The sequence below is a fragment of the Saimiri boliviensis genome, chromosome 5 (assembly GCF_048565385.1).
Source record: "Saimiri boliviensis isolate mSaiBol1 chromosome 5, mSaiBol1.pri, whole genome shotgun sequence".
NCBI classification, from domain to species: Eukaryota; Metazoa; Chordata; class Mammalia; order Primates; family Cebidae; genus Saimiri; species Saimiri boliviensis.
Genome location: NC_133453.1, coordinates 141,247,607 through 141,261,365, shown reverse-complemented (window position 1 = coordinate 141,261,365; position 13,759 = coordinate 141,247,607). Strand labels below are relative to the sequence as shown.

The 13,759-nt window shown below is 38.3% G+C and overlaps 1 long non-coding RNA gene across 1 annotated transcript in view; it reads left to right on the top strand.

Annotated features, from left to right (window-relative positions):
* LOC104652989 (uncharacterized) overlaps nucleotides 1-13,759 on the top strand; it is a 155,696-nt gene that overhangs the window by 64,068 nt on the left and 77,869 nt on the right. The window contains exon 4 of the long non-coding RNA XR_012517854.1: nucleotides 3,135-3,228. This is a non-coding gene — a long non-coding RNA (uncharacterized LOC104652989). The remainder of the gene's footprint in view (nucleotides 1-3,134; nucleotides 3,229-13,759) is intronic.

The following is a 13,759-nucleotide window of genomic DNA, read 5'->3' as shown; positions in this document are numbered from 1 at the left end:
TCTAATATCTTTGTGACCTAAGCTCTACTAGGTCCTCCCTAGTAGAGCTTAGCCACATAGCAGGTACTCAGTGCTAATTTTCCTTTCCTCTTCTTATTGTCTCCTATTAACATTATTTCAAGATAAAAGTTTAAGTCCTTAAAATGGCCCACAAAGCTCAGTCTTCCTCTTATGACTTTACTGCCTTCATGTCCTACCATTCTCTCTCTATCCATCCACTGAGCTGCTCTGACCCTCTTGTTGTGGTGGAAATGTACCGGCTGTGCTCCTGCCTCAGGGCCTTTGCACATTCCATTGCCTCAGCTTGATGTACTCTATATGTGACTCTGTCCTCCACCTTTTCAAATCTGTGCTTTAATCTCACTTTATGTCCTACTTAAAATGTCGTGTTATATCCCTGTCTACAAGCTCTCCTCATCTCCCTTATCCTGCTGTTTTTCTCTGTAACACTTTTCACTTTTTTCAGATCATGTGATTTAGTTATTCATTATATTTAGTGCCGCATACAATATAAGAGAATAGGGGCTCTGTTTCCCACCACCCCCCCCACCTCCGTTGCTGTACTGCCATTCTTACAAAAGTGCCTGGCATATTTGAGACACTCCATAACTTTCTAACAAATAAATTGTAAAATTCTAACAAATAAAATTTAAATTTTTTTTTTAACATTTATGTACTTACTCCACTCACCTGTCAAACTAAACTGGCTCTCTCCTGGTCTTCTGTGTCCTGAGTGACTGGCTCCCACACCACCACCCACAAAAACTCATACCTCTTGTCTGCAGGGTCCTCCCACCCATCTTTACTTAATTATTTTAAAACTTTGTAACCTACAGTGTCCGAAGATACTCTCTTTCCTCTCAGGTCCCATGATATTTATGATTTGTACCACTCCTTTGAAGATATGTGAGGCCTTGTTTTTTATGTAAATTTCATGTATTATCTTTTTCCCCTCAATGTTTATGTTTCATTCTTGAACATAAGAAAAAAACAATTTGTACAGTCAGTCCTTTATAATTATATTCTGGTCATTTAATCATTAATTAGGAAGATAATTAGTAAGTGCATGATGCAAGACAATACTGTGCTAAGATTAGGGAAATAGAAGCTCCCGGCTCCCTGTCCTTAGTGAGTTTATTGACTGGTGTTGAAGAAAGTCAGAAAAACAGATAACTACAAAGTATGGTAGAAGAATAGGGAAAATAAATGGAGCAAGGTGAGAAGGACTGTGCCATGACTGGAAGAATTCTTAAGGAAGGGATACATCAATAATGTCTTCTGGGGAGAGAAATGACTTAAGAATTAAGAGTGAAAAGAATGAGAAAAGTGTAGCAGGCAGAAGAACCAACTCAAAGTTTGACTAACTCTAATTCTTTACAAAGGCAAAGAAAAGAAACAGCATAGTTTCATGTGTGTATGTGAGATGACAAGCAATGATAAATGGGAGAGTGAGAGAAGGGACAGCGAGTTAGGAAAGCAAACACAGTCTTCTCTGTTTACTTTCTGGCATACACACACACACACACACACACACACACACGTATAAATGCATGTATTTTATTTCTGGTTTTTTTTTTGAGCATTAAACTGACTTATTTCTAGAATAATCTACCAAGTGAAATTTGAAGTAGCAAAATAATTTTAGGAAAAATGAGAGCACACATCACTAACGCTAAGTGTTAGACTTCAGAAATTAAAGATTTCGCAAACTCTAGTATGACTGTATTAATCTCCTAGTACCAGACCTGTAATTGTTTAGATTATTTGACACCAAATTCATCTTCAGCTGCTTTCTCTTTTTTCTTTAAATTTGGAATGTAATCTGCCATAAGTACGTGGTCCATTATCCTTTGGGAAGAGCATACACTTGCTCCATGTCAGCCTCCAAGTTCAATCAATCGCCCTCAGGAATCATCTCTGATGAATCTTTCCAGCATCAGTGATTACAATGATGTTCTTTCTGTTTGGGGATTTTAAGTAACAGGACAATCAGGACATGTTCCTTTTCATCTTTGCCTCCCATAATTTTCTTTAGGAGAGACCTTATCAAAAATGCTTGATTTTTCCCCCTAATTATAACTCTTCAAAGGAGAGAAAATGAGACTTGGAGCCCAGGTTTCCTAGCTAATGCTTCTAGGACCACAGCTGCTCCATACAGCTTTTGAAGTTCTCTCTGCTCACCTCTTGAAGCTGCAACCCTCTTAATAGCCGTATTAGCTATTTCAGCTCCATTTTTCTGACAGTCTTAATGGAGAGAGTGAGGGAAAACCTTTCATGTAGGACTTTGTTGCCCTGATATGATGCTTGAAAGATAAAAATAATTCTGATTTATCTAATCCTGGCACATACTTGTATCTGTAGTGTCTTTGCTTAGTAAGCAGGAATGGCTTTCACTGGGTCTTTCTTTATTTCCCATTTATAGTGGAGGTTAGAACCCTATACAACCAATTTAAAAGACAATGACTCAAGGATGCACCAATTCATTACAATGCAGACATAAGATCTGAATTAAACTCCAAACACTCCAAATAGGAAACTCTCTATTTCTAGTCGGAAATGACTAGTGAATAAGAAAAAAGTTATTAAAATCATTTCTTCTCACAGCTAGAGAGGAAAAAGTAAAAGATATGATGTTACCAATTAAAATAAGAAAAACAATGTGCAATAAAATCAATCCTGTCCTTTAGTGGAAGGTGATTTTAACATTTGTAAGTTTAGTTGTATAAATGCAGGCAAACCATACATGAAGTCATTTTTACCCAACACCTGACAATGCTACTGCTCTGGATACTTACTTTGCTTTCCAGAAAGGGCAGAAGAGAGTCAGAAGCAAGTTCTGCCTCTTGTTGAAAAAGAAGCTGTTGAAGTTGTTGATAGTATTTTCATTCATCAGTTTTGATGTGGACGTTGAGAAAGAACCACACGTAAGCACCTGTCTTGGCATATTCTGAACACTGACTTATTTCATGGATCTATTAAATCCATTTAACTCTTCACAAGCATTTTTTACTTTTTTGGATCTTATATGAAAGTATATTTGAATATACTTTGATTCTGGAGGAAGAGGGAACAGAAAACCTGTGTAAATTTGAGGAGGGATAAAAACTGTTGTGTTTGTCCTTTTTGTTGTGTAGGAGAAAAGCAACGATAGCCCATAGATGATCTGAAAACAGAATGAATTGGAACACTTGTGCTTGAAAGGAAAGTGAAGTTTCTTGTACAGTCAAGGTAACTGGACACATCTTTTTTTATTATTTTATTATTTTTTAATTGCATTTTAGGTTTTGGGGTACATGTGAAGAACATGTAAGATTGTTGCATAGGTACACACATGGCAATGTGATTTGCTGCCTTCCTCCCCATCACCTATATCTGGCATTTCTCCCCATGCTATCTCTCCCCAACTCCCCACCCCCGGCTGTCCCTCCCCTGTTCCCCCCGATAGACCCCAGTGTGTGATGCTCCCCTCTCTGTGTCTATATGTTCTCATTATTCAACACCCGCCTATGAGTGAGAACATGCAGTGTTTGATTTTCTGTTCTTGTGTTAGTTTGCTGAGAATGATGGTTTCCAGGTTCATCCATGTCCCTACAAAGGACACAAACTGATCATTTTTGATAGCTGCATAATATTCCATGGTGTATATGTGCCACATTTTCCCTGTCCAGTCTATCATCAATGGGTATTTGGGTTGGTTCCAGGTCTTTGCTATTGTAAACTGTGCTGCAGTGAACATTCGTGTGCATGTGTCCTTATAGTAGAGTGATTTATAATCCTTTGGATATATACACAGTAATGGGATTGCTAGGTCAAATGGAATTTCTGTTTCCAGGTCCTTAAGGAATCCCCACACTGTCTTCCATAGTGGTTGAACCAATTTACTCTCCCACCAACAGTATAAAAGTGTTCCTATTTCTCCACGTCCTCTCCAGCCATTTGTTATCTCCAGATTTTTTTAATGATTGTCATTCTAACTGGCATGAGATGGTATCTCAATGTAGTTTTGATTTGCATTTCTCTAATGACCAGTGATGATGAGCATTTTTTCATATGTTTGTTGGCCTCATGTATTTCTTCTTTTATAAAGTGTCTGCTTGTATCTGTCCACTTTGGAATGGGCTTGTTTGTTTTTCTCTTGTAAATCTGTTTTAGTTCTTTGTAGATTCTGGATATTAGCCCTTTGTCAGATGGGTAGACTGCAAAAATTTTTTCCCATTCTGTTGATTGCTGATTTACTCTAATGACTGTTTCTTTTGCCGTGCAGAAGCTGTGGAGTTTGATTAGGTCCCTTTTGTCTATTTTGGCTTTTGTTGCCAATGCTTTTGGTGTTTTGGTCATGAAGTCCTTGCCTGCGCCTATGTACTGAATAGTTTTGCCTAGATTTTCTTCTAGGGTGTTTATAGTGTTAGATCTTATGTTTAAGTCTTTAATCCATCTGGAGTCAATTTTAGTGTAAGATGTCAGGAAGGGGTCCAGTTTCTGCTTTCTGCACATGGCTAGTCAGTTTTCTCAACACCATTTATTAAACAGGGAATCCTTTCCCCATTGCTTTTGTCAGGTTTGTCAAAGATCAGATGGTTGTAGATGTGTGGTGTTGCCTCCGAGGCCTCTGTTCTGTTCCATTGGTCTATATCTCTGTTTTGATACCAGTACCATGCTGTTTTGATTACTGTAGCCTTGTAGTATAGTTTGAAGTCCAGTAGTGTGATGCCTCATGCTTTGTTCTTTTTGCTTAGAATTGACTTGGCTATGTGGGCTCTCTTTTGGTTCCACATGAAGTTTAAGGTGGTTTTTTCCAGTTCTGTGAAGGAAGTCATTGGTAGCTTGATGGGGATAGCGTTGAATCTATAAATTACTTTGGGCAGTATGGCCATTTTTAACAGACCTACGTTTCTGTAAATCATTTCTGGTGCAAGTATCATTTCAAAGTATACTTTTCAATCATATTCCGTACTTGTTCTTTGAGAGTTAATTGATATGCATATTTTCAGAGTTGTGTTATTGTTTCAATAGTGTAGCTGGAGCTTCACAGGAAGGTGCTATAGTATAGACAGAAAACAAAATGGGTTGGCAACTGGTACATGATGATCTGCTCTCTTATTGGGGTCCTTCTCTTGGTGTTATTTGACAGCATATATTCTAGAAACCTTAGTATGGGACTACAGTGGGCAAAACTCCATCCTTTGGTAGATAGATTTATTTCTGAAGGTTGTGAGAAAACTCAGTGTTAATCTATTGGAATTTGATGCATAGATAGTTAGGTTTAAGGAAAATATTTCATCCTGTTTCTGCAAATTGGGAATTCGAGACTGTTTTCTAAGACACTGAGATTCTGGAAGCTTTCCTGCTGATGGTGAATGTCTAGCTTTGCCTCATATGACAACTGGAATTGCCCTGGCATTTCCAGTAGAATAGTTTTATCTCCCGTCTTTTGATGGCCTTGTTCTACCCTGGAAATAAGTTTGGAGAACAGAGTTCTCTTACACCATCATAACTACATACCTCTACCTGCTCACCACACTGGTGGCTGCAGCAGAAAAGTATGGAGAGCTCTGACCAGTAGAGCAACGTCTTGGGAATCTCACTGGTTGCTACAGCTTATAGCATTGTAAGAGCCCGGGCAGAGGGGCTCTGGGGATCTTGTACCTGACAGTCCTCTAGGGGACTCAGAAACAGCTGGGAGACATTTGAAGAGAGAGTTGTCAAACATGGAAATTCCTGAGTAAACATTGCAGAGCAAAATCAATTCCCCAAACATCTCTATCTGAATGCCACAAAAATAATAAAGCAAATAAGAAAAAAGTTGGCCAGCAAAAACTAAGTAAGAAAAAGATTTATCCGTCCTGTCATACGCTTCTAAAAGATACAACCTAGAGAAATTTTAAATAAAATTACTAAAGTTCTTAATTATATCCGCTTTTGTAAGATGTGGCACTGGAGATCAGTGAGTCATCAAAATTCTAAGAGCTCTTATTCATTTTCTACAATCTTGGGACCATCAAATTAAGGATGTTCAATTGAATCTAGAGAAAAGCAAGGAATGATTCCAGTAACGGTGGAAGACTCACCTGCTTCCAAGGAATGTTGCTGGAAGCTGAAGGAATTCACGGTGTTCCTAGAATCTGTGGTGAATTAGGGCACTGAACTGAATTCTTCAGGCATTCCTTCCATTAAATATGTAACAACCACAGCAGGGTGGAGAGTACCCTGATAGAAAGACATTAAACCATCTCTTGGATACCAGGGACAGTCAAAATTTGTGCTGTGGGCTGACCACTGATCTTGTGAATAAAGTTTTTTAGAACACAGCTATTCCCATTTGTTTAGGCATGGTCTATGGCTACTTTTATGCTAAAACACCAGAGTTGAGTAGTTGCAATAGAGACCACAGTGACACAAAAAAGTTCACACATTTACTATGTATCTCTTTACGGAAAAAGTTTGCCTATTCTTGTCATAGAAGAAAGTGGGGAGTTTAGGTTTGCCAGCAAAGAAAACCACACTCAGATAAGATGAATAGTGGAAAAGACATTTTACTAATTGCTTTACAGAATATGCAGAAAGGCTAAATAAAGATATCTACATTAAGTACAGTAAGTTAAGAATAAGAAGGAGAAAAATGGTATGGTGTTGGTGTCAGCAAGTCTCTCTCTCTCTCTCTCTCTCTCTCTCTCTCTCACTCTCACTCACACACACACACACATACATAACATGAGTGCACACAAAGGAAAGAATCACAAAATCCAGTTTGGGATAAAACATAACTTAAGGAAAAATAGAAATATTGCTTTATACCATGAAAATTACTAATTAGAGTAAAACTTAAGGAAACATTTCAAAGACAAGATGATAAACCAACATAAATTGATGAACATAAATATAGAGCTAAGTAAATAATTATATATTAACAAAGCATTACACAACAAAGCAACCCTCATCTTTATCTGACTCCTAAACAAATTAGAAAGAACTGGAAACAAAAGAGATAGGGCTAAAAAGTCAAATCGTGCAAATGGACAAAAGCCTTGAGCATAAGAATAAATTCAGAAAAAAGGGAAAGGATTTAAAAACTAATGAAAAGCAGGAAATAGACAAATATGTCCTAATATTGATACTTGCTGTTCCACAGTAGATACCATAAAGCAGGATAGATCCATTTTCTTGAATAAAAAGAAGAAATAATATTCAAATGGAATGAATATGCCATATTCCAAGAAAATTAACACAGAGCAAAAGGGGTCTTTTTAAAGTTGTTAGACTTAGAATAAGGAAGCCTATGAGTATTCATGAAGAAAAGCAAGCCATTTATAATGAGGGTAACAAAATCAGACTGGTGTTCACCATGACAACTTTCAATGGCAGAAGGTAATGAGACAGTAACTAATAGGTGCTGATGGAGATGCAATGTAATTCAAGAATATAATAGTTGTTCTTCACATATGAAGGCAACAGGTAAATAGGCAAATTCAGAGAAGAATTTACAGACTAAAAGATCCACAAAGCCTTCTGGGACCTTACTGCCCCAGTGCAGACTCCAACAAAACGTCCTGGAGCTCATTCAAAGGAGGAATGAAGGAGCCCTAGTAAAAAGATGAATGCAGTATTAAATGTCAGAAGAGAGCATGGTGGTATCTGCAGTGCACTGAGGAACCAGGTAACACAGGCATATCTTATACACAGGTTTTCTTACTAGCTGAAAGACAGCACACATTCTCAAACATGCCATAATGTATGAAACGGACTGCAAGGAGCTTAGAAAATATCCAATGAATTAGTATGCCTAAAGAAACTAAAGATCAGGCACAAAGCACATTAGTGTAAAATGCTTTCAGCCAAGTGTCAGGTGGAATAACAGTGATGAATGCTCCACTCTTGGACTTTCTAACTCTTTGGGTACCATACTGATAGCTTTGTCTCCCACAATTTTAGCTTCTGTTCTCTGTGTGGAGCCCCAAAGCCAATACTGTAACTTTGGGGGTTCTGTTTCAATAGGCATTTTGAGCTCACTGTGAAAGAGGAAACCAAAAGGATTAGACATTGAACTTTTAAAAAGTCTCAAATGTTTTTTTCTGAATGGGGCATTTCCAGGATTCTTTGGGTCTAGTAAAGATTAGAAAGTTCTACAACCATGCCACATACGGATGATAGGTTGCAATGCTTAAGCAGGAGATTCATTAATGACCTTGGTTTAAAATAAGCTTTTGGAGCCAGAAGCTACTGGCAGTCCTTAATGTTCTACACAAACTTTGTCTGTTCAGGTACTTCTGATATTATAGAGGAAGCTTAGCATGCAACAAGAAGGCAACTAGTATTACACATTGATAATATTTGCAGTTCTCAGCTCAGCATATATAGAAATAAGTTTAATTAGAACTTACATGATAATCTTCCAGGTCTAATTATTTTAAAACATTTACAAATTTGATTATTTTATTGTTTTTGAGATGGAGTCTTGCTTTGTCACCCAGGCTGGAGTGCAGTGGCATGGTCTTTGTTCACAGCAGCCTCCACCTCCCAGGTTCAAATGATTCTCCTGTCTCAGCCTCCCAAGTACCTGGGATTAGAGGCACCACCACCACACCCAGCTAATTTTTATATTTTTATTAAAGACAGGGTTTCACCACATTGGCCAGGCTGGTCTTGAACTCCTGACCTCAGGTGATCCACCCGCCTTGGCCTCCCAAAGTGCTGGGATTACAGGCGTGGGCCACCGTGCCTGGCTCCATTCACAAATTTTAGAAAAATTCTCCTTCTCTTTGCCTCTCTCTGTCTCCCTTGCTTTGTCCCTCTCCTTTTCTCTCTCCATCTCTCTTCTGCTCTGTTCCTATTTTTTTCTATGTTTGATGACGGCATATTGTACTTTCTCTAATATCATCTGGGACCTAAAGTAATGATCAATTATTATCACTGAAGTTATCATCATCCACTTATTTATTAAAGACGGTGGAATATAATCCTTTTAGTAACTCAAAATGTGGAAAATACGGTAGTAGAGTCATGTCTACAATAATAATTTAAAATATATGCAAACTGTCTAACTGCCTTTAGTGCAAATGGTACCAATTAGATGACATCTACTGGGATTGCTTTCCAACATAATTGCTCTAATAATCCAAGATCCACCAACAAAGTGGGCTTTTAGAAGCCATTTGCTGTTGCAAGACTCCTGGAAAATTGGGGTAGACACCTAGACAGTTAACTTAAATATGAGCTAATCAGATCCTAGAAGTATTAGTGATCTGAGTATCAGGCAGATGTCTCTGGGAGGCAGAAGGAACATCCATGAATAACTGTTACTAAGATTCCTAGGTTGGATCTGGCTCTCCAATTTACTAAATTGTTCGACCATTTCTTTGATTCCATGCAATGATTTTCTTACAAATCTTTTGAGGATAACCACCATAGTTACCTGCAACAAAAATCATCTTATGTAATCAGATTTGGGTAGCTAAATACGGACAAACTTTAAATGAGATACTGAGTGTAAATCTACAGTCATCTTTTATTCTCAATGGAATCTCTAAGGCATGGTAGTCTACCTGGCAAGCTAGGTTTTAATAATGGATGATTACAGTAAGTGCAGAATTTTTTTCTTGGTCTTGATTTCTGTTTTGCTTTTTCTTCTTTTGATAAAATTTAAAAATAGATGAACTTAAACAAAATGTATTAGGAATATAGACAATTTATTCCAAATTAAATGCATTTAGATGATAAAATATATTTAGATGAAGAAAAATATTCAGACAAGTCAAAATGGAATAGTGGAAAAGGTGAACTGTATTTAAAGTGTTACTTTTCATCCCTTCAGTTTTAACCAGTTGTTTTATGACATACCTGCATTTCCATGTTTAGCGTGGAACATGGAACATGTATGTTACTGCCTATATTAGGCCATTCTTGCACTGTTATAAAGACATACATGAGGCTTAATTGGCTCAAAGTTCTGCAGGCTGTACAGGAAGCATAGTGCCAGCATCTGCTCCTGGGGAGGCCTCGGGAAGCTTTTACTAATAGTGGGAGGCAAAGCTGGATCAGGCATCTTCATGATGGAAAAAAACAGGGGCAAGAAGGGGAGGGAGGTGTCGCACACTTTTAAATGACCAGATCTCATGAAAACTCACTCACTATGGTGACAATAGCACCAAGTGGTGAGGAATTAGCCTCTATTACCTGAATTCCTCTCACTGGGCCCCATATCCAACCCTAGGGATTACAATTCAACATGAGATTTGGAGACAACATACAATCTATATCATTCTGCCCCTGGCCCCACATGTGGTTCTCACAGTTCAAAATATAATCATTCCTTCTCAATGATCCCCCAAAGTCTTAACTCCTTTCAGAATTAATTCAGTAGTCCCAAGTCCAAGTCTGAAGTCTCATCTGGAGATGAGTTGCTTCCAACTATGAGCCCGTAAAATCAAAGGCAAGTTATTTACTTCCAAGGTATAATGGGACTATAGGCACTGGGTAAACATTCTCATTCTAAAAGTGAGAAACTGGCCAAAAGAAAGGGGCTGTAGGCTCCACACAAGTTTGAAACCCAGCGTGGCTGTCATTGCATTTTAAACTTTCAAAATAATCTTCTTTGACTTTGTGTTTCACCTCCAGGGCACACAGGTGCAAGGAGTGGGCTCTCAAGACCTTGGGAAGCTCTGCCCCTGCTTGCAGGGTTCTGCCCCGGTGGCTGCTCTCATGGCTGTTGAGTGAATGTGGCTTTTTCAGGCACAGGGAGCGAGCTGCTGGTGGATCTCCCATTCTGGGGTTTCAAGGATAGTGCCCCCCTTCTCACAGTTCCACTAGGCAGTACCCAGTCCCCAGTCGGGGATTCTCCAACCCATTTTACATTTCCATTAGTCATTCTGTAGAAGAGGTTCTCTGTGGGGGCTCTGTCCCTGTAGTAGGCTTCTTCCTGGGCACCCAGGCTTTCTCATATCCTCTGAAATCTAGGCAGAGACTGCCAAGCCTCCTTCACTTTTGCACTCTGTGTACCCACAGGCTTAAGAGCACATGGAAGTCATCAAAACTTAAGGCAGCTTGTGCTCTCCAAAGTGGTATTACGAAAAGAATCTGGGGCCCTGTGAGCTGAGGCTGGAGCCAGAGTGACTGGGATGTAGGGATCAGTGTTCCGAGGCTGCACAGAATTGGGAGGTCCTGGTCCTGGCTCACAAAATTACTTTCTCCTCCCAAGTATCAGGGCCTGTGATAGAAGGGGTTGCCTCAAAGATCACAGAAATGCCTTTGAAGGCCTTTTTCCGGTTGTTGTGGATATTATCAGTTGGCTCTCTTTTATGTATGCCAATTGCTCTAGTAAGTGATTTCTCTGCCACTTGGTTGAATTTCTCTCCTGGAAAAACATTTTATTTCTTTGCTGCATGACCAGGCTTCAAATTTTCCGAACTTTTATGCTCTTGTTCCCTTTAAATGTAAGTTCCAACTTAAAGTCATTCCTTTTCTCCTGCATCTAAGTGTAGGCTCTTAGAAGCAAACAGTCCACATCTTAAATGTTTTCCTGCTTAAAAGGTTCTTCCACCAGATACCTAAATCGTCACTCTTAATTTCAAACTTCCATAGATACCTAGGGAATGAAGAGAATGCAGCGAAGTTCTTTGCTAAGGCGTAATCCTTGTGACCTTTGCTCCAGTGAGCAAAGCCATTTCTCTCTGAGACCTGGTCAGCTTGGCCTTCACTGTCCCTATGTCAGTGTTTTGGTCACAACCATTTAACGAGTCTCTAAGAAGTCTGAAACTTCCCCTCATCTTCCTGTACTCTTCTAAGCCCTCTAAACCCTTCTAACCTCTGCCCTTTACCCAGTTCCAGTGTTGCTTCCACAGTTTCGAGCCCCATGCTTTGGGACCAGTTTTCTGTATTAGCCATTCTTCTGTTGCTATGAAGAAATACTTGAGTGTGGGTAATTTATCAGAAAAGAAGTTTACTTGGCTCAGTGTTCTGCAGGCTATAGAAGCATGGTACCAGCATCTGCTTCTGAGGAGACCTCAGGAAGCTTTTACTCAAGGCAGAAGATGGAACAGGAGCAGGAAATTCACATGGTGAAAGCATGAGCAGGAGGGGTGGGGGAAAGTGCCATAGGTTTTAAAAAAAGAACAGATCTCCTGAGAACACACTCACTATGTTGAGGCCAGCACCAACCCATGAGGGATCTGCTCTCATAACCCAAACACCTCCCACCAGTTCTTACCTCCAACACTGGAGATTACAATTCAACATGAGATTTGGAGGGACATCCAAACTATTTCACTGCCACAGCTTTTTCAAAAATTTTCAAATCGGTCATTATAGAACTAGTTTAATTTTTATTCAGATACCTTGCTGCCCATTCCTGTTCACAAACTGTAATGATTCCATATCATACGATTTCCAACACTTGAGAGCATTCATGGCTTTTGATTTACTTGCCCCCAGATTGATAGTTATATATTTAGCCACATAAATTAAATCTTATATACAAAAGGTGTAATATTATGAACCATGGTCATATATTCCTGGAAAGACATCTTATAAAAATAAATAAATGCTTACAAATCTATAAACTTTATATATATGTAACAATTCAGTTAATATAAGTGTCCTCGGAATGTTCTTTAATGGGGAAGGGAGAGTGGATTTTCATTATGGACTGACCTTGGCTGAAGATGCATGAGGCAAGAGTCCAAGGAAGCTGACTCAAAGATGAACTTATTCTTTTCCAGAAAGATTTACCTATAGCAAATGACATTTTTTTTTCTTCAAAGAGTTCTAGTGGCTCTCAAGAGTAAGGTAATCTTTTACATATGTACCTAGAACACAGAATCCTGTGTAGAATGTCCGTCATTTATTAATGATTGTTTGTTCTATTTCCTCTATTTCATTGCTGAGTGCCTATGAAGGCGAGTCTATAAATTTCATCACTCACTGAGAATGTAATCTAAAACAAATCATTCTCCTTCAAAAGTACCTGAGGGCAAATAGGATATAGGTAAACATATATTGGCATTCGAAGGATGTAATCTCTGTGCCTGTAGACAAATTCAGTGCCATATTTATTTTCCCCAAATTCAGGAAACTTACATTTTGGTGAAAGAGAAAAGCCAGTAATCTTTATTTTTTCAATTCATAGAATAAATTTTTTTCAACCATTTTAGTGATAAGCATGAAGATAAATACATGTAAATGATGCAATACAATTATTTTAAAAGCAAAGACAATAGAGCAAATCAAATGAACAGTTTATGTGAAATCATCCTCATATATTATTTTACTTAATCTTTACAGTATCTCAGTGTAATAAATGTTACGATAACCATTTTGCAAAAGCTCAAAAACATTATAAAATTACCTTAATGCAAATGTCTGATGGGTAGAACAACCAGAATTTGAGCCATGATTGGTCTAATTCCAAAGCCTTGGGCTACTTCCATTATGCCATCTTTCTATTATGAAAGTCACATAATAGGAGAGCAAAATGAGATAATTAAAATTTGTGTTTTCTTGTACATAGTCAATCCTAGCCGTCTAATTACTGGGATATATGTTGAACATTGGTTCCTAGTTTTTTTTTTTTTTTTTTCATTTGTGAAGTCCCTTTTGCCCTGTGGAATAAAATACATTATGCCTAATGCAAAGTTATTAATATACAAAATAGCCTGCTTTCATTATTCTCATTAGCTAATAAGTATGCTTTTGTTTGAGTGCTAACTTTAGAATGAGAAAAATGAGACTAATGAGTGACTGAAGAAAGGAAAAATTATTTTTTCTACAA